This window comes from Stegodyphus dumicola, chromosome 8, assembly GCF_044657685.1.
Source record: "Stegodyphus dumicola isolate Sdum_Otavi_A_Nest chromosome 8, ASM4465768v1".
Lineage (NCBI taxonomy): Eukaryota > Metazoa > Arthropoda > Arachnida > Araneae > Eresidae > Stegodyphus > Stegodyphus dumicola.
Genome location: NC_140775.1, coordinates 84,488,979 through 84,510,381, shown reverse-complemented (window position 1 = coordinate 84,510,381; position 21,403 = coordinate 84,488,979). Strand labels below are relative to the sequence as shown.

Below are 21,403 nucleotides of genomic sequence, written 5' to 3'. Positions count from 1 at the left end.
GCCGTTTGATGGCCGCTGGTCTTGGCGGAACCGGGACACTTCTCTCTCGTTCCTGCTTGGACCTCGTTGCTGGCCGTTCAAATTTTCCTTGTATCCTTTCCTCCGCCGCTGGTGGCCCTTCCGCAGTTCGGCGACATTTGCTGCGGAGAGTCCTGTCCGATGAGTAGATCTTCCGTTTGGGAGCCGGGTTATAGTTGCCGTTATTTCTCCTGGCTTTCTTTGCATTCGTCGTACTTCTCCCTTCTTCATTCTGGGGTCGGTCGTGAGCTCTATTTTTCTGGACGGTGGAACGGCTTCTTTTTCTTGTTACCTTCAATTTTCCAACGGGGAAACTTTCTTTTCAATTGCTCCTGCTCCTAATGGCTTGCCCTTGTACTTGTCGTTGTTCCACCTCTGGAGCTTGTGCCTGCCGTGCCGGATCCTGCAAAAGATCTTTGAATATTTGCATTTTATTACGATCATAGTATGGTTTTATTTGATCAATGTTTGCGGAGCATCTTTCACCATTCCTGGCTTTTAACACCACTACAGCGTGAGTTATTTTTTCTATGACATATGGTCCTTCAAATCGTGGAAAAAATTTGGCGGTTTTATCTTCTGGTGCTGAAGAAAGTGAATGCTTAATTTTTAATACTTCATCTCCTACTTTATAAGTTACTCCCCGTCGTTTCAAATCGTAATAGAGTTTTTGTTTTCTTTGTGCTACTTCAGTGTTCTTTTTTGCTTCTTTAATTAATTTTTCTATATCACCCATTTTAAATTCTGAGGCTCTTTGTTGAACATAAAATAATTTATCTAACGGCGTTATAATCTTTCTGCCTAAAAGTAACTCAGCAGGTTTTGCCCGTTGTATCATGTTTTTCGGTCCTAAGGGCGAAAGCAAATTCATTGACATAGTTATCCCAGCTTTTATGAAAATTTTTAACATAACTACGGATAATTTTCACTGTATTTCCATTGACCCGTTCCGCTATATTTGATTGCGGCCGATACGGAACCATTTTTAAATGACGTATGCCCAGTTTTTGGCACATGTCTTCAAATATATTACTTACAAATTGAGGACCATTATCCGATATAACTTGTAGGGGCGCCCCGTATTTTAAAATATATTTATTTAAAATATAAACAATAAAATAGTAATCAGTAACTAATTTCGCGGAGGCTCGTTTTAAAGGAACAATTTCGGTCCACTTACTAAAATGATCAATAATAACAAGGAGATACCAACTTTTATTTAACTGACTTTTTGGGAAAGGGACCAATAAATCGATGCCAATTATTTCATTTGGAAAATCGGATTTAATACTATTTAGAAACCCGGCCGGGCGGAAATTAATATAATTAACTGCTTGACATGTTGGGCAGGACTTGACATACGCCCTTGTTAACTTTTGCAGTTCAGGAAAATAGACTGCCTCGCGTACGCGTTGGATAGTTTTTCGAATACCAGCATGAGAAGCTAAAGGGCTGTCATGTAACTCCTGCAGGATATTTAATCTAAGACTAGCTGGGATAACAGGTCGAAATTCGTTGTTGGAATTTGTAATTTTTGTATAAAATAATAGACCATCTATTAGTTCGTAATGGGCCGCCCTATTTCTTATCGCCACAATATTTTGGTGGCTAAAGTTTTCAGGATCCTTTAAATACTCATAAATGTTTCCAAACTCAGGATCCTTACCCAGTTCGGTTATTACAGTTTCTCGGGAATTTATTGTACATGCTGTGAGCATTGCCACCTTTACAGTATTACCTTCTTCATCTATTTTTATTCTGGATAGGGCATCTGCTACGATATTTTCCTTTCCGGGGGTATGCTTGATTACCAGATTATATTCTTGTAGTTTGAGTGCCCATCTTATTAACCTTGGGGATAAGTTTTTCCCTGAGTACAATCTAGTTACCGCCGCATGATCAGAATACACTGTTATTGGCGCTCTTCCAAAATAGACTCGGAACTTTTGCACTGCTAACAGAACTGCAAGTGCCTCTCTCTCAGTCGCGGAATAATTTCTTTGTGTTTGATTTAAAGTTCGACTAAAAAATGCCACGGGCTGGTGATTTTGCGAAAGTACCGCTCCTACCGCATAATCCGAAGCATCCGCTGAAATTTCTAAATTCTCATCCTTTTCAGGAAATTTCAACACAGGGGCTTGTGTTAATGCTTGCTTTAATTTTTCGAAAGCACTATTGGCTTCGGCCGTCCACGAGAATCTTGCCTTTTTCCTTTTTAATTTTAACAATGGTTCAGCAATAGCTGCAAAATCTTTTATAAAGGACCTATAATATGAAGTCCTAGAAAAGAAGAGAGCTTCTTCGCCGTGTTTGGAGGCGGATACTTTTGCACAGCAATTATTTTTGATTCGTCTGTCTCGATTCCTTTCTGAGATATTTTGTAACCTAAATATTTTAATTCAGGGGCTGCAAATTTACACTTTTCGACATTAACTTTTAGACCGGCCTCATTTAATAAAGAAAACACCTGTCTTAAATCCTGTACATGTTGGTCCAGATTATCACTAGTAATAATGATATCGTCTAAATAGATAAATGTGGACTTTCCAAGAAACGGCCTTAGCACCATCTCCATACATCGCTGAAATGTTGCCGGTGCTCCTGAAAGGCCAAACGGCATACGCAGGAATGCATAAGTGCCAGACTTGGTTATAAAAGCAGTCCTAGGCACGTCCTCCGGTCTAACCCCTATTTGAAAATAACCAGTCGTTAAGTCTAAAGTCGTCATATATTTGGTAGACGTTATGTTCCTTAGAATTTCTTCAATAATAGGTAACGGATATACCGGATATTTAGTTATGGAGTTTAATTTACGATAGTCAATCGCGAAACGCCACCTTTTTGGATGTGTTAATGGATAGTCATTATTTTTCTTACATAAAACCACCGGGCTAGCATAACTACTTGAGATGGGCGTTATGATCTTTTTACGTAGCATATCGCTAATATGCCATTCTATAATTTTTCTTTATTCTTATCATACCGGCATGCTTTGTGGCGAACTGGCATTGAATCTCCGGTGTCAATACTATGGTTAGTAACTTGAGTAAATCCTGGAATATCACTAAATAACGAAGCAAATTCACTTACCACTTGTCGGATTCTTTGTTACTCTTCCTTAGGCAGCTGATCAAGGTTTAACATTGGCGGTTCCGATTTTTCTTCTCGAACTGGTTTCATCGTCAGCTTAAGGGACGCTTCATTAAAATCCAGCGTTGCTTCTGCGTCTGAAAGAAAATCTATTCCTAAGATGATATGTGCTTGCAGATTCTTTACTATAAAAAACATAATTTTTACTTGTTCGTCCTTGATACGAACGTACAGCGGTAATTTACCTATGCACTTACATCTTTCTCCTTGCGCAGCTAACACTGTCGTATTATCTGAATTATATATGCGGTATTTTCGAAAATACTTCCTAAAAAAGTCTTCTGCCACACAGGAACACTGCGCGCCTGTATCCAGGAGTGCGGTGGCTGGGATGTTATTCACCAACACTTCAATCTTCGGAAGAGTCAAATTTTTCACCATTACTGTATTTAACTTGAAGGAAGAGGGGTTTTCTTGGCCTTCGGATTTTCGCACCCTCCCGTCAGCAGAAATCCGTTTTAGTTTAAATCCTTTTTTCTTTCCATGCTTTCCTTCTTTTTCCACTGCCCTTGAGACCTGTTTCCTGGATTGCTATTGAATTGTCGACGTTCGCCGGCTGTTTTTGGATGCTCGGGTTTCCTTGCCTTCTGATTCGCTTTGCTTCCGTAGCTGTGTGCTTGACTTTGCTGTAGTCTTGGCTCACCAAATTGGTTTCGTTTTTCATACTGGCGTCTTCTTTCAATGTCCGCCGTTCTTCGACTTTCAAACTGGATTGCTAACTCGAATAACTTTTCCAGTGTACTCGGATACCTTAATTCAATAAAGTCTTGTACTTGGGAAAGTAACCTCGGCAAAATCACTTGAATTATCTCAGGATCCGGACGGTTTCCATACAAGAGTTTGAAGACGTGAATTTTTCTTAAAATAAAGCTTGAGAGATTTTCGATTCTTTGCTGATATATGCTGAAAATTTCCGTTTCTAATTTCGCACGATCCCTTACGACAGGATAGGCTTTTACTAAGGCAGTCTTGAAATTTTCGTAAGTATAGGTGGGACTTCCCGCTTGACCCAAGAGACTTCTGCCTATACATTTGAACCAATTAAGCGCTTGGCCCCTCAAAGCGCTGGTAGCTAAGGTAACTTCCTGGAACTCGTGCACGGGATACATCATGAAGTGGTCCTCAAATTTTTCCAAAAAACTGGTTACCGGTGAGTTTCCATTAAATGTTGCTTCTGGTTTCATCGCTGCGCGCATGGTCTGGACGATGTAACCAAATCCTTCCAAGGCGGCAGCTGGCATTTCTGGATTCTGAGCCGCTTCTGCAGGCAGCACAGGTTCTTCTTGAAACTCGCCCATGGTTATGCTTCTTCCTTGGGCGCCACTATCAGGTTCAATGTTCCGCCTTATTTTCTTTGGGAACATGCACAGACCTGACTCGGAACAGGGAGCTTACTAAAGCTATGTTCAATAAATGTGGGAAGTAGACAAGATACACAGGAAGGGTATACGAAACCCTTTATTTTTCACTCTTTACAATAATTTCCGTACTTCGGAATACAGAGACCAACTACTTGTAGTCTGAACGTATGAATATAAAAATATTAACTAAACTCTAACTTAAATTTGGAATAATAAACAAGATCCTACGTGGAAGATTGGCCGTATATTAACAAGAAGCCGTATGTAGTACAGAGAACTGTTAACACTACAATACGTTTAAAATTATCAAGAGGATTAAACCTCTGGCCTGGAATGCAACCAGCAACCGAGTAAAACTGCTAAGACAAGCGGCCTGCTTCGACTAACTCCTTCCTCTCTCTTGCTTGGCAAAAAGCCACAACTTAAGTACTTGGCGTTCGCCAGACAAATTTGCATAAATAAGTTAAAGCTTTTAATTCTGGCCGGAAGTAGAAAATAAGAAGTGATAGTAGAGATTTAAAATAAAATATACGTTAGTAAAACTTAAGATCCTTACTGTCGCGAACGGCGCACTTTCCGCTCTTGGGGAACGGATTGAGCCTCCAGACCGACGAGAATTGAAAAAGAAAGTTTTTTTTTTTTTTGAGAACTGGCAACGATAAGTGTATGCTTTTAAAATAGTGACGCAGTAGACTAATGACGCTGTTAGATATGTAGAACAATGATGCTAAGTAGTTAGAAATGTTTTTTGATAGTGTAATGATTTAGATATTGTTCAACTTTGTGTCAAACGTCAAATAAAGTGATTCATACAAAATAGTGCCAATTTTAGATGAGTTTGGAACCAAATCGGAGTCTACTAAAGCGGCGGACCAGAATCGAAGAAAGCGGGTCATAAAGGTAAGCAACCTTTGTTTATTTGCTTATCTAGAATTCTGAATGATCTGTTTTTTACTGAATTGAAACGATATAAATTTTTTTGGCGCCCGAACAGGGACCGCCGATGTAGACTATCTTGAAGTGAAAGATTTAGGAATGTTTAAAAAATATCTCCTTTTGATTTGAGAAGTTTATTTATGATTTGAGAGTACTGATTTTTAATTTGAAATATTTTCTATCTGAAATATTTAAACATGTCTACTAAAATAGAAGAATTAAAGAAAAGACGAACTGTAGTTAGGAGTATGACAACAAAGTTGACAAATAATTGTAAAGAATACCTCCAAGAAACAGAACACGATTTGTGTATTCTTAATGAAAATATTGATTTATTAGATTCAAAATATAACAGCCTAAAAGAATTAGATAAACAAATACAAGAATTAATTGAGGCTACTGAATATGAATCGGAATTTGAAACTTGTGAAGTTTATTCCGAGAAAATAATTTCCATGAAATCAAAACTAACATTTTTGTTAAAAGAGAATAGGAAACCTGAAATTCCTGTTTCGAATACAATTGGTAATATTGTGAATAATGATATTTCAAATATTTCTGTATCTCATTCAAAAATTAAATTGCCTAAATTATCGATCAATAAATTTAATGGCGATCCTGTTAATTGGTTATCATTTTGGAACCAGTTTGACAATGCGATACATCAGAATAGTGATTTAACAGATACAGACAAATTTAATTATTTGATATCATTTTCATCAGGTGCTGCTTGTAATGCTGTTAGTGGTTTTGCATTATCAAGTGAAAATTATTTTGCCGCAATCGAGTTACTTAAAACACGCTTTGGTCGAACAGATTTAATTATAAATGCACATATGGGAAAACTGTTAAATTTAGAACCTGTTAGGAATGCTAACAACATATTTGCATTACGTAAGTAGTATGATGATATCGAAATACAGATAAGAAGTTTAAAATCACTTAATGTAACTTCTGGCACATATGGCACGTTATTGACACCAGTTTTATTAAAATTAATTCCGAATGAACTGAATCTTGATTTCCAAAGAAAAAGGAAATCGAAAGATAATTTCGATGTAAACGAATTATTAAGAGTCCTTGAAAACGGAAATTGAGTGCCGCGAATCCATGCTACAAATTCAAGATAAAATAAACAACCATAATTCGAGCCACTTTCCTAAAGAAAAAAGAATAAATAAAATTTCTATTCCAACGGCTGCTGTGTTAAAGATTTCAATTAACAGCTGCATATTTTGCGAGGATTCAGAAAAAGAAAAACATACTTCCGATGCTTGTCCGAAGTCTGTAACAGACAGAAAGGCGTCACTTCGGAAACTCGGAATGTGTTATTTATGCCTAAAAAGGGGTAACCATTTGGCAAAAAATTGCTTTTCGAAGATAAAGTGTGATTCATGTGGGTGGAAACACAACAGTTTAATCTGTGACAGAAATAGTTTAGATGAGAAAAAATCAAATAAGAAGGATCTCAATTTGACGAACAAATCATGTTTAGAGAAAGTTTTATTACAAACTTTAGTTGTAAGAGTGCGTGGCAATGGTCCAGAAAAATACTGCCGCTGTTTAATTGATTCTGGGAGTCAACGAAGCTATGAATCTAAATTCTTAGCTAATGCTATGCAGTACGAATGTATTAACGAAAGCAGTGTGATTCATAGTCTGTTCGGAGGAACTGAAGTGGTTGAAACCCATAAACAGTTCGTTGTACGTTTAAGTAGTATCAAAAACGATTATCAGTGTAACTTCAAAGCTTTTGATCAAGCGAATATTTATTCTGATATTCCACAATTGAACATCAAGCCTTATTTAAATGAGTTAAAAACCCATAACATATTTTTGAATGATGTTGAAGGTAGGCATAAAAAATTGTTGTTCGAGCATTCTCCTTCTGAAATTCATATCCTCATAGGCGCAGACATAGCGGGAAAATTGCTTACAGGGAAAATAAAGAAGTTAGAATGTGGATTAGTTTGCATTGAAACTTATTTAGGCTGGAGTATCATGGGGAAAATTCCCGTAGAAATGGAAAATAAATATGATTGTTCTTATGCATTTTCTATGTTAGTATCAGATAGTAAAATTTCTGATTTATGGAAACTTGATACTCTTGGGATATTAGACCCTTCAGAAAGTCAAACTAAAAGGGAATTAGAAAAACAAACAATGACACATTTTCTTTCCAGTGTGAAAAGAGATGAAGAAGGAAGGTTTCAAGTTTGTTTACCTTGGATTGAAAATCGTTCCCTACTTCCAAACTATCGAGAAATAGCAGAAAAGAGATCAAAGAGCACAGTGAAAAATTTAAGGAATGGGGGATTTTTAGAAGATTATAACGCAATTTTTAAATCTTGGGAAGATGATAAAATAATAGAGATTGTTCCTGAGGAAGAAGTTAATAACCCCTCTCATTATTTACCCCATCTTGCTGTTATTCGAATGAATTCCACCACGACAAAAATAAGACCGGTTTTCGATGGATCCGTAAGAACTAAAGGATCACCTTCCGTTAATGACTGTTTGAAAAAGGGTCCAAATTTGATTGATACTGTTCCAGCTATAATAAATAGATTTCGACTGGGAAAAATTGGCGTGAGCGCTGATATTAAGAAGGCTTTTCTGCAGATAGCACTTAATCCTAAAGACAGAGATTATTTAAGATTTTTATGGTGGGAACAGGGAAATTCTGAGCGTTTGAAAATATACAGGCATAGAAGAGTGGTCTTTGGAATAACCAGCAGTCCATTTCTCTTAAATGCAACACTAACGAAATTAATGAATGAAGTACCAGAAAATTATCGTGCGAGTGCTAATAAATTAGTAGAATCCTGGTACGTTGATAATTTAGTTACAAGTGTGAATGATGAATCAGAATTAAAGAAGTTAAAAAATGATGCCACTGAAATTTTGGCAAGTGCTAAATTTGAATTACAAGAGTGGGCATATAACTATCCTCGAAATAAAAGGGATGCATTTGTTGTTGAACCCATTTTAGAACAATCGAAGCTTGATAAATTAAATGAGAATGAGTTTTTCGATGATCCTTGTGAAGCTAAAACGGTCAACATTTTGGGACTTCTTTGGAATTTGCATGATGACACATTAACTTGTGATATTAAGGGATTAAATGAATCAAAAAACAAACCTGTTACTAAAAGAACAATTTTGTCTGAAATTCATAAAATTTATGACCCTATTGGATTCACCTGCCCTATAATTTTAATTCCTAAAATTCTGTTACAAAACTGCTGGGAATTAAAAGTAACTTGGGATGAAGCTCTTCCTGAAGAAATTCAAAGGAAATACATGAAATGGAAAAATGATGCAAATCATTTAACAGAAATAAAAATTCCTCGACAGATGATGCTTAATATTGATTCTGAATTGAAATTATCCTTTCATATATTTTGTGATGCATCCCGAATGGCATATGCAACCTGCGTTTATTTAAGAAATGAAAATGAAAATAAAGTTTCGTGTCATTTAGTTCAAGCACGATCTAGAGTTGCTCCTCTAAAACCCACATCAATTTGTAGACTAGAATTATTAGCTTGTGTTGTTGGTGCAAGATTAATGAAATCTATAAAACAAGATTTGAAGGAAGAAAATATACCTACGTTTTATTGGACAGATTCAAGGAACACATTGTACTGGATTAAGAATGAAGAAAATTGGGGTGTATTTGTTATGAATAGAGTGAAAGAAATACGAGATCTTACTAATCCTGATGCATGGAATTATGTTCCTGGCAACTTGAATCCTGAGGATATTCCGTCAAGAGGATGTTCTGTTGAAACTATTAAAACCAAAAGATAGCATGAAGGTCCAGCATGGTTGAAGTTGAATCCAGACTGTTGGCCTACTTGTGATATTTCTCCTAACAAAGATATGATTGATCGAGAAAGAAGAAAAACAGCTGTATCCTCGTTAACAAATGTAGATGAAGAATTTTCGCATTTCTCACGAATTTCTTCTTTTGAGAAAATAATTAGAGTTACAGCTTGGATAAAAAGGTATATTGATAACTGCAGAGATAAAAACAGAACAACGTCAAAGAACTTAGAAATCGAAGAATTGAATGCAGCTGAAGTTCTTGTTTGGAAAATTGTGCAAAGGGTCTCCTTTAAAACAGAAAAGGATAAACGCTTACGAAATTTAAAACCATTTGTTGATTCATCTGGTCTTTTAAGAGTAAAGTCAAGAATATTAATGAGACAAGACTTCGAAAATTTTAGAACACCTGTAATCCTACCTCCTGAACATCCAGTTGTCTCTAAACTGATTATGGAAAAACATGAACAACAAATGCATTGCGGAACTCAGACTTTAATGGCAATGCTACGAGAAAATTTCTGGATTTTGAAAAGTCGTAAAACTATTCGTAAAGTGTTGAAAAACTGCACTAAATGTAGAAGATTTGATTCGAGGCCCTCCACGGTACAATCTGCACCTTTGCCAAAGGACCGTGTTAAAGATTCTTCTATTTTTGAAGTGACAGGTATCGACTTAGCTGGCCCTTTGTTTTTAAAAAATGGATCGAAAACGTGGATCGTTTTATTTACATGTGCTGTATACAGGGCAATTCATCTTGAACTTTTAACGTCTTTGTCAACAGATAACTTTTTATTGGCTTTCCGACGTTTTATAGCACGCAGAGGAAGACCTGAAATTGTCTACACTGATAACGGTAGTAATTTTATTGGTACAAAATCTCTCTTAAAAATGATTGACTGGGATAAACTTATTAAAAATCATGTTGTCAACCGCATTAAGTGGAAATTTATCCCACCAGCTTCTCCCTGGTGGGGTGGATTTTGGGAAAGAATGATTGGCCTGATGAAAAACATTCTCAGAAAAGTTTTAGGTAATGCCTCACTGAAATATGAAGAACTCTATACGATCCTCTGTGATTGCTAAAATATCTTAAATTGCAGACCATTAACTTATATTTCCGAGGACTTGGAACTGGAACCCTTGACACCTGCAAAGTTTTTTCGTGATCTAAAAGAAAGTGGCGTTCCAGATCTAGATATTATTGATGCCAAATACTTACAAAAAAGGTATGCATATCAGATGAAGGTTAGAGAAGATCTAAGAAAACGGTTCAGAACTGAATACTTAGGAAAACTGAAAAACCATATTTTAAAAACAGTGAAATATGTTAAACTATCGGTTGGAGACATTGTGTTCATAGAAACACCTGAGAAAAGAATTAAGTGGCCTCTAGGAAAAATTATAACACTCATCCCAGGAAATGATGGTGTAGTTCGTTTAGTAAAATTACGCACCAAAAGTGGCGAAATCCTTCGACCCATACAACGAATTTATCCGTTGGAAGTCCATTTACAAACGGACAATATAGGAGACTGTTTGAGAAAGAAGCATTCTGATCAAAAAATGTGTGATAAGCCTACAACTTCTATTGGATGTACAGAGTTTCGTGCCACTGACAAAGATCAGTCAAATGAACTCAATCAGAATCCCCTCAAAACAACTAGATGTGGACGAGTGATTCGAACTCCTGAACGATTAAACCTCCTGAACTTTCAACCAGACTGTGGCTGAGTTTCAACTTGGTGAAACTCATCGGGGGGAGTGTGTCGCGAACGACGCACTTTCCGCTCTTGGGGAACGGATTGAGCCTCCAGACCGACGAGAATTGGAAAAGAAAGTTAGTTTTTTGAGAACTGGCAACGATAAGTGTATGCTTTTAGAACAGTGACGCAGTAGACTAATGACGCTGTTAGATATGTAGAACAATGATGCTAAGTAGTTAGAAGTGTTTTTTGATAGTGTAATGATTTAGATATTGTTCAACTTTGTGTCAAACGTCAAATAAAGTGATTCATACAAAATAGTGCCAATTTTAGATGAGTTTGGAACCAAATCGGAGTCTACTAAAGCGGCGGACCAGAATCGAAGAAAGCGGATCATAAAGGTAAGCAACCTTTGTTTATTTGCTTATCTAGAATTCTGAATGATCTGTTTTTTACTGAATTGAAACGATACTTACAACATTTAAATCGCAGCATTTGTTTATTAAATATGAAAGGGAAAATGCTTAACACATTGATGGGTGGTAACAGATTGCTTTTAAATCTCTGAGTTCGTTAATCAAAATTTCATTCAGACAAAATACAAAGTATGTTAAAAAAAATTCAAAATTTAATTTAGGTGCATGTATTCGAGTAGAGGACTATGTGTGTTCAAACTTTTGTGGCTTTAGATGCTGTCATTCAATCATAATGCGAGGAATATACTATATATATTCATGCATGCATATATACAGATTATCCATTGTTAAGCATTTTATCTAATTTTTTTCAGAACGAACACAACATTTAGCTTATTGCAAAACTAAATACGAAATTATTATTGAAAAAAAAAACTGTTTTCAGTTGGAGAATTAGAGACACATTTTCTAGCAGCTCAAAGAATTATAAAACAGCCCAATATCGATTCAGTCCGTTTACCGAGCAGCCTTGACTTTTTTATTCCCAACTCAGCTTTAAAGGAAAAGATTCAATCAATTTATACCTTTCTTAAATATCACAGTTAGCAATGGAGGCAAACCCTCATATCTCAATTGTACATACTATTCAGTTGGTTGGCTGGTTCGTAGATTTATTTAGAGTATCCTCTGAAAGGTCATAAGCCATACATATGGTGATCTATACCCTCTTCTTAAGCAACATAATAAAATACTAAAACCCACTGTTATAGTACAAACAAATGAAGAAAATTAATAAATGTTATAATCAAAAAATGATTCGGAATAAAATTATAAAACAAACTAAGATTACTTATTGATAACAGCTGTTTGTTAATATGCTGAAAAAATGCATTACATTCACAAGATAAATTCAGATATCAAATTAGATAAAAATCTCAGAATGTGAAGAATACATTAAAACATTCAAAACACATTAAAACCGAAGCTATTCTAAAACAAATTTAAGACTAAGAAAGACTGTTCCTTTTAAATATTGAAATACATTAAAAATAACATCTTGACCCCGATTAATCGATGAAAAATCACATAAAAACTGTCAACATACTTCATATGAGGGTCTGTTAAAATGTACACATACCACTAAAATGTGTTGCAAATTGCAGTGTGAACAAATATGTTCACTTTCAGATCTAAGATTGTGTAAGTCAAAAGCTTCCAATTTTAAGGCGAGTTAAAAGTCCTTTCGATTTCTAGTAGTCACATGTTATACTGTTATTCACGTTTATTAATAAAAGAAAGTAGATAGAACGTTCTGAATTTTAAGACTTTTTCCATTTAAACTGGAAGATCAGCACACCCATTTCGTATGTCATAGACGTATTTTAGTTTAAAAGAACCCATCATCTTAATTTGGAACTTTTCGGTCCGTTTGAGTTTCAATATATGATATTCGATCATTATATCACTTTGTTAAAAGAGCTCCTTTTGTAACAAGTAAAGGATTATGTAAGAACATAAGAAGAGAAGAACAGGAAAAAAAAATCTTTACTGAAATTTGATTCTCAAGAAACATTCGTTGAGAAACGCCGAGTTCATCGGTCCTTTGGTCATCTCATCACCGAGAACGTTGCTCAAGGTGCACCACGGGTATCAAGCGAGATTACAATCACGTGAAAACCTTAGCTTCGTCACAGTTTCAATATCGGGGTATGAATCAGAAGATCTCCCACCCCTCCTTTCCTACCATCGGACCTCTCGAGAGTATTAAACTTATAAACGCCAACCCGTATCTAATGATATAGCAACTAACATCGCTAACCATTATATATAGCAGACCCTCTTCAGAAAAATTAAATGTGACGATAGGCTAATACAAATTATATGATTATTTTGAAATAAATACGTAGAGGGAAAATTCTTTAACTACACCCACCATTATCGATTATGAAAGGTTGGTAAACGAAGGCTGAGCCCGAAATTACGTTCAAACTATATTTCTGGTTCGGACTCAGTTAAAAGAAAAATTATTATAAGAATTGAGAAATGAATGGATTGGGACATCACCTTATAAAACACTAAGCTCATATAAATCATAACAAAAAATCTTTAATAAATTTATGAATATCCCTTTTAAAGGTACTGTAACAAATTTCCGAACTCCTATTTTATGCAAGAATACAAAAATATCCATAAACTTGGTTCTAAATAAAATATCGGCAGACTAAAAGGTGTTTTTGATCATAAAATATGTAGTCTTTTAAAACAGCCATTTGCACGTGATCAGATATCTTTACAAAAGTTAAATCATTATTGAATAAAACTATTTCTTCATGATTAAACTCTTAATAGTTAATATTTTAATTTATGCGTCCTTAAGAGTAAAAGGCATTGATGTACAAAAGATAATTTATTTTAAATAATACCAACTTATCAGCTAAACATATGAAAACATTTCCCATCGTATAGAGTATTCTTGAATGATTTTGTCATCTGATATTTAAAAATACGAGTAACAAGGCTTATAAAGTATTTCTCTCACCATCTTAGGGTGCCTTCGTGGTGTAGTGGTCAGCACACTGAGCCGGTATTTCAGAGGTCCGTGGTTTGATTCCCGGGGAAGGCGTTTGCTAATTTTTCATCTTGCCTGCTTCCAAAAAAGTACCTAATGTCGCTACAGAATAAAATAATATATAGATGAAAGAAGCAGATATTTTGTCAAAGCGTATTTTATAATTGCATAAAATTTTTCATGCATAGCAAATTGTTGCCAAACTTTAATAGCATAATTAATATAATGACGGTTAAAGCAATTGAAAAACTTTTCTTCTGATTCATTAATTGCTTTAACAGAAATTTCTTCAGCATTAAGACGTTTTCTTACAAACTAGTTTTTATTCAAAGATAATGTAAGTAATTGGTTTTAAAATAGGGAAAACATACTACTAAAATTTTATTCTATAAAAAGTTATCAATCACTGAGGCAGAAACTACACACATATTTGCTCGAAAGAGCTTCAGGTTATATTATTACAAATTTTAGACTATTAAATGGCTTCTAATGAAAGCATGCATTTTATAGCAGGTATTTGTTCTGATCATATGCTGTTGGATTTTGCGCTTAATAACTATGGCGTAAAATTATAACGCTTCTGGAAGGATAACGAGATGACATTTTTGTCGTCCATAACTATATCACTGCTATCAGAAATAAAAAAATAAGGTTTTGTGAAAGGTAATGCAAAGTGATAAAAGATGGTGAAACCGTATTTTTTATTTAAGCAATTTAACATCGATCTTTATTTATCTCGCTGCTTAATAATAATGGATCAGCTCAATCCTTTCCTGTTTAATTCGTCATCCGTCTTTTTTGTGAGTGAACATAATAACTAATTTGAAGCAGCTATATTCTTCAAATCACTCTTTCTACAGATCAAATATCTAATTTTCCTTTTTACTAATTAATAATATTACTTTAATTAATTAAGAGTATTTAAGTATCATACTCGCATCTATATGCATTATTCTACTGAATAATAGAATATATATATATATATATAGGTAGGAAGAAATGCAGTGATTTAGCTGAACAAAACATTACTTTTAAAGCAATGAACAAATGAAATGTCTGTCATTCTACGTATTACTATATTGACGAGATTTTAGACATATAAGACAATCAATAACTATTGCGGGGATTTTTAAAAAAATGTGCAGAATACACGTTATTCAATAACCTCTAACAGTTCTATTTCCTGTTCGTTGTTGACTGAGAAACAGAAATTTGGTTAATAATAATGGCTGCGGAAGAAATGTCTCTTCAAATAGTATTTTATTGTATTAGTAAAGATCCTTTCCTTATTTCAATATAATGAATATTGAATCTTGCAGGAAGAATAAAGCTAATTTTTCAGAATAAACAAAATACTTTTATTTAAATTTTAAAACAGAACCAAAAAAAAAAAAAAATAAATACTGCAGCTCTAAACTATCAAAATTTTAAACTCTTAACTACTGCAGTTAAAACTCTTACAACTATTAAAATACTCAAAAAATCTTAAACTCTCTAAAACAAAATATATAAAAATCTTTCGAATCCTCTTCTTGTTGCCACACCGTAAAATGCAAGTTCTTGTCCTATTATTTATATTTCACGTTCTCTATAAGTCACGATCTTCACAAGTCATGATCTTTACAAGTCACGATCTTTACAAGTCATGATCTTTACAAGTCACGATCTTTACAAGTCCCCCCACAAGAAGCACATTCGTCACCGTAGAGATAATGTTGCTCAGAGTTCATTGAGAGAGAAAGAGTTAACAGCTAACCTTGACAAAGCATCAGCATTCCCATGTGAACTTCCTTTGCGGTATGTCACAGTCATGTTATGCCGTTGTAACGCTAAGGCCCAACGAGACAGTTTAGCACCATGAGGAGCGCTTTGGGTCAAGTAGGTGAGGGGATTGTGATCAGACACAATCTGCACTTTGGCACCGAAAATCCATGTGTCAAATTTTTTCAAGGCTTCGATGACACATACTGCTTCTCGTTCGAAGGTTGACCATCGTTGTTGACAGGGCGTTAGTTTCTTGCTGAAAAATGCTATGGGCATTTCTTTTGTAAATGGTTTATCTTCATTATCATTCTCACCTATGGTAGGCAATTCTAGTAGCTGTTGTTCCTTATCATCTTTCTTCTCTTCTATCTTTCCAATGGCTTTGTCGAGTAGCTCATACCATTCATCAATTGTTTCAGCTTTATCAATTTCTTCAAATATGGGATTTCTGTGCTTGGTGAAAGTCCTATAAACTAAAAAAATCTCAGCAATTTTTTCTTCTTCTTTTTCTAATAATTCTTCATCAACATGATGTAGATCGTCTACCTCGGACTCGGGCTCTTCTATTAATTCAGCAATTCCTTCCGTTTCTTTCTCGTCTTCCAGTTCTTCGATGTCATCCGAATAACTTTCGGTTCAATCTTCCATGTTTTCACCCTTGAACTTGAAAGGTTTCTGTGGTTTTCAGTTTCATTGTGGATGACATTTTCCTTTTCAGTTTCAACTTTTGTTGTATAATCCACATTTGTTTTTTCATCTCCCAGTTCAACAGTATCTATGCTGTCCTTATTGTACTTTTTGTTTCTGTTATCATCCAGAATTTCTTTTTCAGTAAATTGTAATAGTTCACTGTTATCTGAAAGTTTATTTTCAGTTTCAAGATCTGCAGCTTCTGTGTGATTTACATTTTCATTTTCAGTTACTAAGTCAGCTTTCACTCTTTCCTTATGGATTATTAAGTCATTCTTTTTATCATCTACTTTTTCCTTCTCGTTTCCAATTTCAGCAATATATTCTTTCTCTTCTATGTTCTCATAATCAAGATTTACTTGAGTTTTACTTTCATTGACAGTTTCTTTTTAAACTGGGATTTCAGTCTCACCCATAAATTTGTTTTTACTTTCAGGTGGAATAATTTCTACATCTGCTATTTTGCTGTCAATTAACTTTTCCTCTTTGAGTTCATCTTCTGTTTCTACCCTCTTAGTTTCTTCAGTTATAATTTCTTCCTTCTGTGCTTCCTGTTCAACAATTTTATCTTCTATCATTTCTGTTTTTAGAAAAAGGACTTCCCTTTCTTTTTCTAAAGGTAACACAACTTGCTTAATGTTTTCACCACAGATATATTCGGAATGAAGTAATATGCCATCATCGAAAGTATATGAATTTTGATTTTTATTTGCCCATTCAAAGCATTTTTTCAGAGTTTCGTCTTGTTCTTGATGTGTCTTGAATTCTAGTCTTACCCTGTTCGTTGTTTTCAGAGACTCTATGTTTTCTTGGGAAATCTGATTAACAACAGCCAAATTTGTAGTATTTTCTTCAACTGGTAACGGTTTATCATCTGTCTCTTTGTACTCTAAGGGGGATGCATCCCAATAACGATCACAGTTAAACAGTTCGATATTCCCACAGAGTGTTTCATAAGCTGAAGAACTCAATAGCAAATCGGTAACTAGCTTTTTTGAAACAGCACACGTAATGGACACTCTACCGTGAAAATCATCGTCAATTTTCATCTGGAAAATCTTTAGTGGAGTAATTTCGTTTTCACCAAAAGCAGAAGATATCTCTATTTTACTTTCTCCTTCGCAAGGTATGTTGTCAACCAATTTCTCACGGACTACTGAGATTTGTGCTCCCGTGTCTACGATTCCATTTAAAATAATATCTCCGCATTTAACTTTGACAAATTTTAATTCATCTATGTTTCTAGACACGTCCACTGATTTTGAGACAGGAATAGAGATCTTGGCAGTTAGCACTTCTGGTTTTTCTTTTTCTGCAAGGGGTGCTTGTGTTTGTATTAAGTTGTTTTGTGCTGTTGCAGAAGCACTTCTTGGTATCCGATTTTTGGTACATAACTTAGATGTATGACCTTCTTTTCCACAATTATAGCAAGTTAATTTGAAATTAGTCTTTTGTGGTTCGTCACTCTTACGGGATGGGTACACTCTTGGCGTGTTTTCAGCGTACAGCGATTTATTTCTGAAAGCTCTTTCTGGAAGTGGAGAATGAGGTTGCCATTTTTTATTAGTTCTGTCTGCTGATGGATTACCACCAGTCCGTTTTGAGATATTACGAACACTGTCATATTCGTCAAGTTTATCAGCTAATTTGGTTGGAGAAACGAACTTCGCCCAGTCGTCAAGAAGATGGTCTCTTACTTCATAGGGTACTCTTTTCTTAATTTGGTCAGCAATAATCAAGTCTTTTAACGCGGCAAAATTTGTGATTTCAAGACCATTGATCCATTCTTCAAAATAACTTGTAATTTCGTAGCAAAAATCTCTCCATGATTTTTCAGCGCTCTTTTGGTGCATCACAAATTTTTTTCTAAAGCTTTCAGGATTTAATTTAAATCTCTTCAATAAAATGGCCTTAATGTACTCATAATCTTCAAAATTTTCTTCAGATTCCCTACCAATTAATTGAATGATTTCAGATGGCATTAAAGTCAATAAACATGAAACCCAATCTTTAGGATCAATCTTTGTCCTTTTAGCTTGTCTTTCAAATAAGGATAAATAAATCACAATATCATCGTGTCTTAAATCGAATTTGGGAATAAGCTTAATTAAATCAAAATTATGATGTCCATTTTCATTTGTTGGTGGAGTTTGTGTTAGTCGAACACGAGATTCAATTTCGAGTTTCCTCAATTCAAACTCCATTTGCTCTCTTTTCTGCTGTGCTTCTAATTCTCCTTTCCTTCGTTGTTCCTCAATCTCTTCTTTCCTTCGTTGTTCCTCAATCTCTTCTTTCCTTCGCCTTTCCTCAAGCTCTTCTTTCTCCTTTCTTCGCTGTTCCTCTTCTTTTCTTTTCCTCTCTTCAATAATCGTTAAAAACACTTCTTTAGCAAATGCTTCATCATATGTATCACTTTGAATTATTTCATTTTTTATCGCCACGATTTTCATACTTGGATCTACTTGAATTTCTAATTCAGCAGCTAAAGCCAGCAAATCCTCTTTTTCCCCACGTCCCATAAAAGCCATGTCTCGATTTTATTCAGCCAATAGACTCTTAGTTTTTTTAAAAAAAAAAAAAACAATTTTTTTTCCTCTTTTCTTTTTCTATTTAAATATAATTCACAATGAATTTAATTTTATTCGGCACGAAAATCAATCAGTGGAATCAATACTTAATGTGTTGTTCACTTACTCTCGCGAGTCAAACGAAATTACATTTGAACACTGGCGTATTCATTACTTTGACAAGTAAATAAACTAAGATTCCATGACGGAAACAATAATTAACTTTTCATAATCTTAATTAATTATTTTACGTGTACAAGGTAAATTGAGCTCTCACCTGAGTTATTTTGGTTCGTAATTATATGCGGGTAAATCCCAATCCTGTCGACTGCGCCAGTAAAGATCCTTTCCTTATTTCAATATAATGAATATTGAATCTTGCAGGAAGAATAAAGCTAATTTTTCAGAATAAACAAAATACTTTTATTTAAATTTTAAAACAGAACCAAAAAAAATAAATACTGCAGCTCTAAACTATCAAAATTTTAAACTCTTAACTACTGCAGTTAAAACTCTTACAACTATTAAAATACTCAAAAAATCTTAAACTCTCTAAAACAAAATATATAAAAATCTTTCGAATCCTCTTCTTGTTGCCACACCGTAAAATGCAAGTTCTTGTCCTATTATTTATATTTCACGTTCTCTTTAAGTCACGATCTTCACAAGTCATGATCTTTACAAGTCACGATCTTTACAAGTCATGATCTTTACAAGTCACGATCTTTACAATACTGAATACTCATTTATCATGTTTTGCTTCAAGTTGAGAAAATTTACTGTGTCTTCTAAGGTGGAAGCAAATTTTGTTGCTGGTAAATACTCTTAAATACTTTCTGGAGTTAATTTGATTAATATTTTTTCCGAAAATACTCAAGTCATTATTGACATATCAGTAATGTATTTTCTCTTTCTTTTTCGTATTAATTGAAATCAAGTCCTGTTAGCAGTTCAGAAGTCCGGATTTCTAAACTCGGTAAGCGCGATGCTCATGTTTCATCCTTCAAAAAATCCTAATGATTCTACTAATGAATGGCCCCTGAACTAAAATGTAGTAGACGATAATTATTAACCATCCGTATCTTCGCCTTTCCAGTCGCCTTTTAAAATGGGGGAGAATGTAGGATATTTTCTCTCTCCATACAGCACGCCTTCATGGTGTAACTGAAAAAAAACTTTGGCTAGCAGTCAAAAGGTCCGCAGTTTGAATCCCTTAGAGGGCATTGTTCATTTTACATATTTTCTGCTCCGACAAATATTACGATTCTACATACTTGCGGACTTTGTACTTTCTCCACGGGACTAAAAACTTTTATCTGTATCAGTTTCAAATCTCCAGTTGGTTCACGGATCCTTATTATCATCCAGTTCATATTGAATCAACGACAAGACTGTAGTGGGGTTGATAGATTTTGCAAAAATCATACTATCATATACATAGCATCTCTTCACTTATAGTTATTGGATAGAGAAGTGAGTCTTTTGAGAGTACCGAAGTGAATAACTTCCAGTTTTCAAACTTCAGAGCCATCTTTTACTTTGAAAAAGGATTACTGAGACAGTACGCAGTCATACTAAAAGATGTGACCAGTGCCAATTCATGAATAAGATTTTTGATACAAGACCTGCATGCCAAAATTTATCAAGCACCTTTTCACTAAATCTAGAACACACACACACACCGTTTCATTTTTATTAAGACTTTCTCTTATAATTTTTACTATGTTCTAAATTTGATGCTTACAGAATGACCACATCTTAACTCACACTAGAATAGTGCTATAAAATGTTATGCGAGTATTTATTAATAAATTTAGAATAAGAAACTAGCGTAATTTTCTGGAAGAGCTAGAATGTTTTTCTTATTCCTTTCAGGTTTTGATTTTTTTTTATCTCTTTCTTATTTCTTTTTATCTCACTCTCATTTCAGATCGCAGGGACTGATATGCGTTTGGACCTATAGATGCTAGGAATTGCGGTTTTTCCTCCATAGTTTTTTTAATGAAATTTTTAAGTCACTTTTCAACTTCTTTATAATATCTTGACCTAAAGCATGGGTTAAATATATTAAAATAAGTAGAAGTGCTTTTTCTTTCAGAAGAAATATTTTATTTTAGAAGAAAATGAGAATTAGATAAAATACCAAATATAGCTTTATATGCCATATTTGGTATTTTATCTAATTCTCATTTTCTTTTAGAGTCCAATATTTTATAAGATTCTTCGCTTCTCTTAGTGTAGTGATGTTGAAGTTGTTATTTGAAGTATCTGGATGATAATTCTTGAACCTTTCATCCATCTTCTCTGCAAAACTCATGCCCATGACCTGTTAAACTAGAATGAATTGCATTTACACAGAATCAACAATAACCTCTGACATCTGTTTTGCGTGTACACA

The 21,403-nt window shown here is 34.5% G+C and overlaps 1 protein-coding gene across 3 annotated transcripts in view; it reads left to right on the top strand.

The window, feature by feature from the left end:
• Positions 1-5,260: 5,260 nt before the first annotated feature.
• LOC118204507 (uncharacterized) overlaps positions 5,261-21,403 on the top strand; it is a 38,047-nt gene continuing 21,904 nt past the window's right edge. For 2 of the 3 annotated variants that reach the window (XM_085822951.1, XM_085822952.1), the window contains exons 1-2: positions 5,262-5,429; positions 11,333-11,400. The gene's annotated coding sequence lies outside the window, so the exon portion shown is untranslated. Of the gene's footprint in view, positions 5,430-11,332; positions 11,401-21,403 lie in introns of all 3 variants that reach the window. The other variant, XM_085822953.1, reaches the window with a different exon arrangement.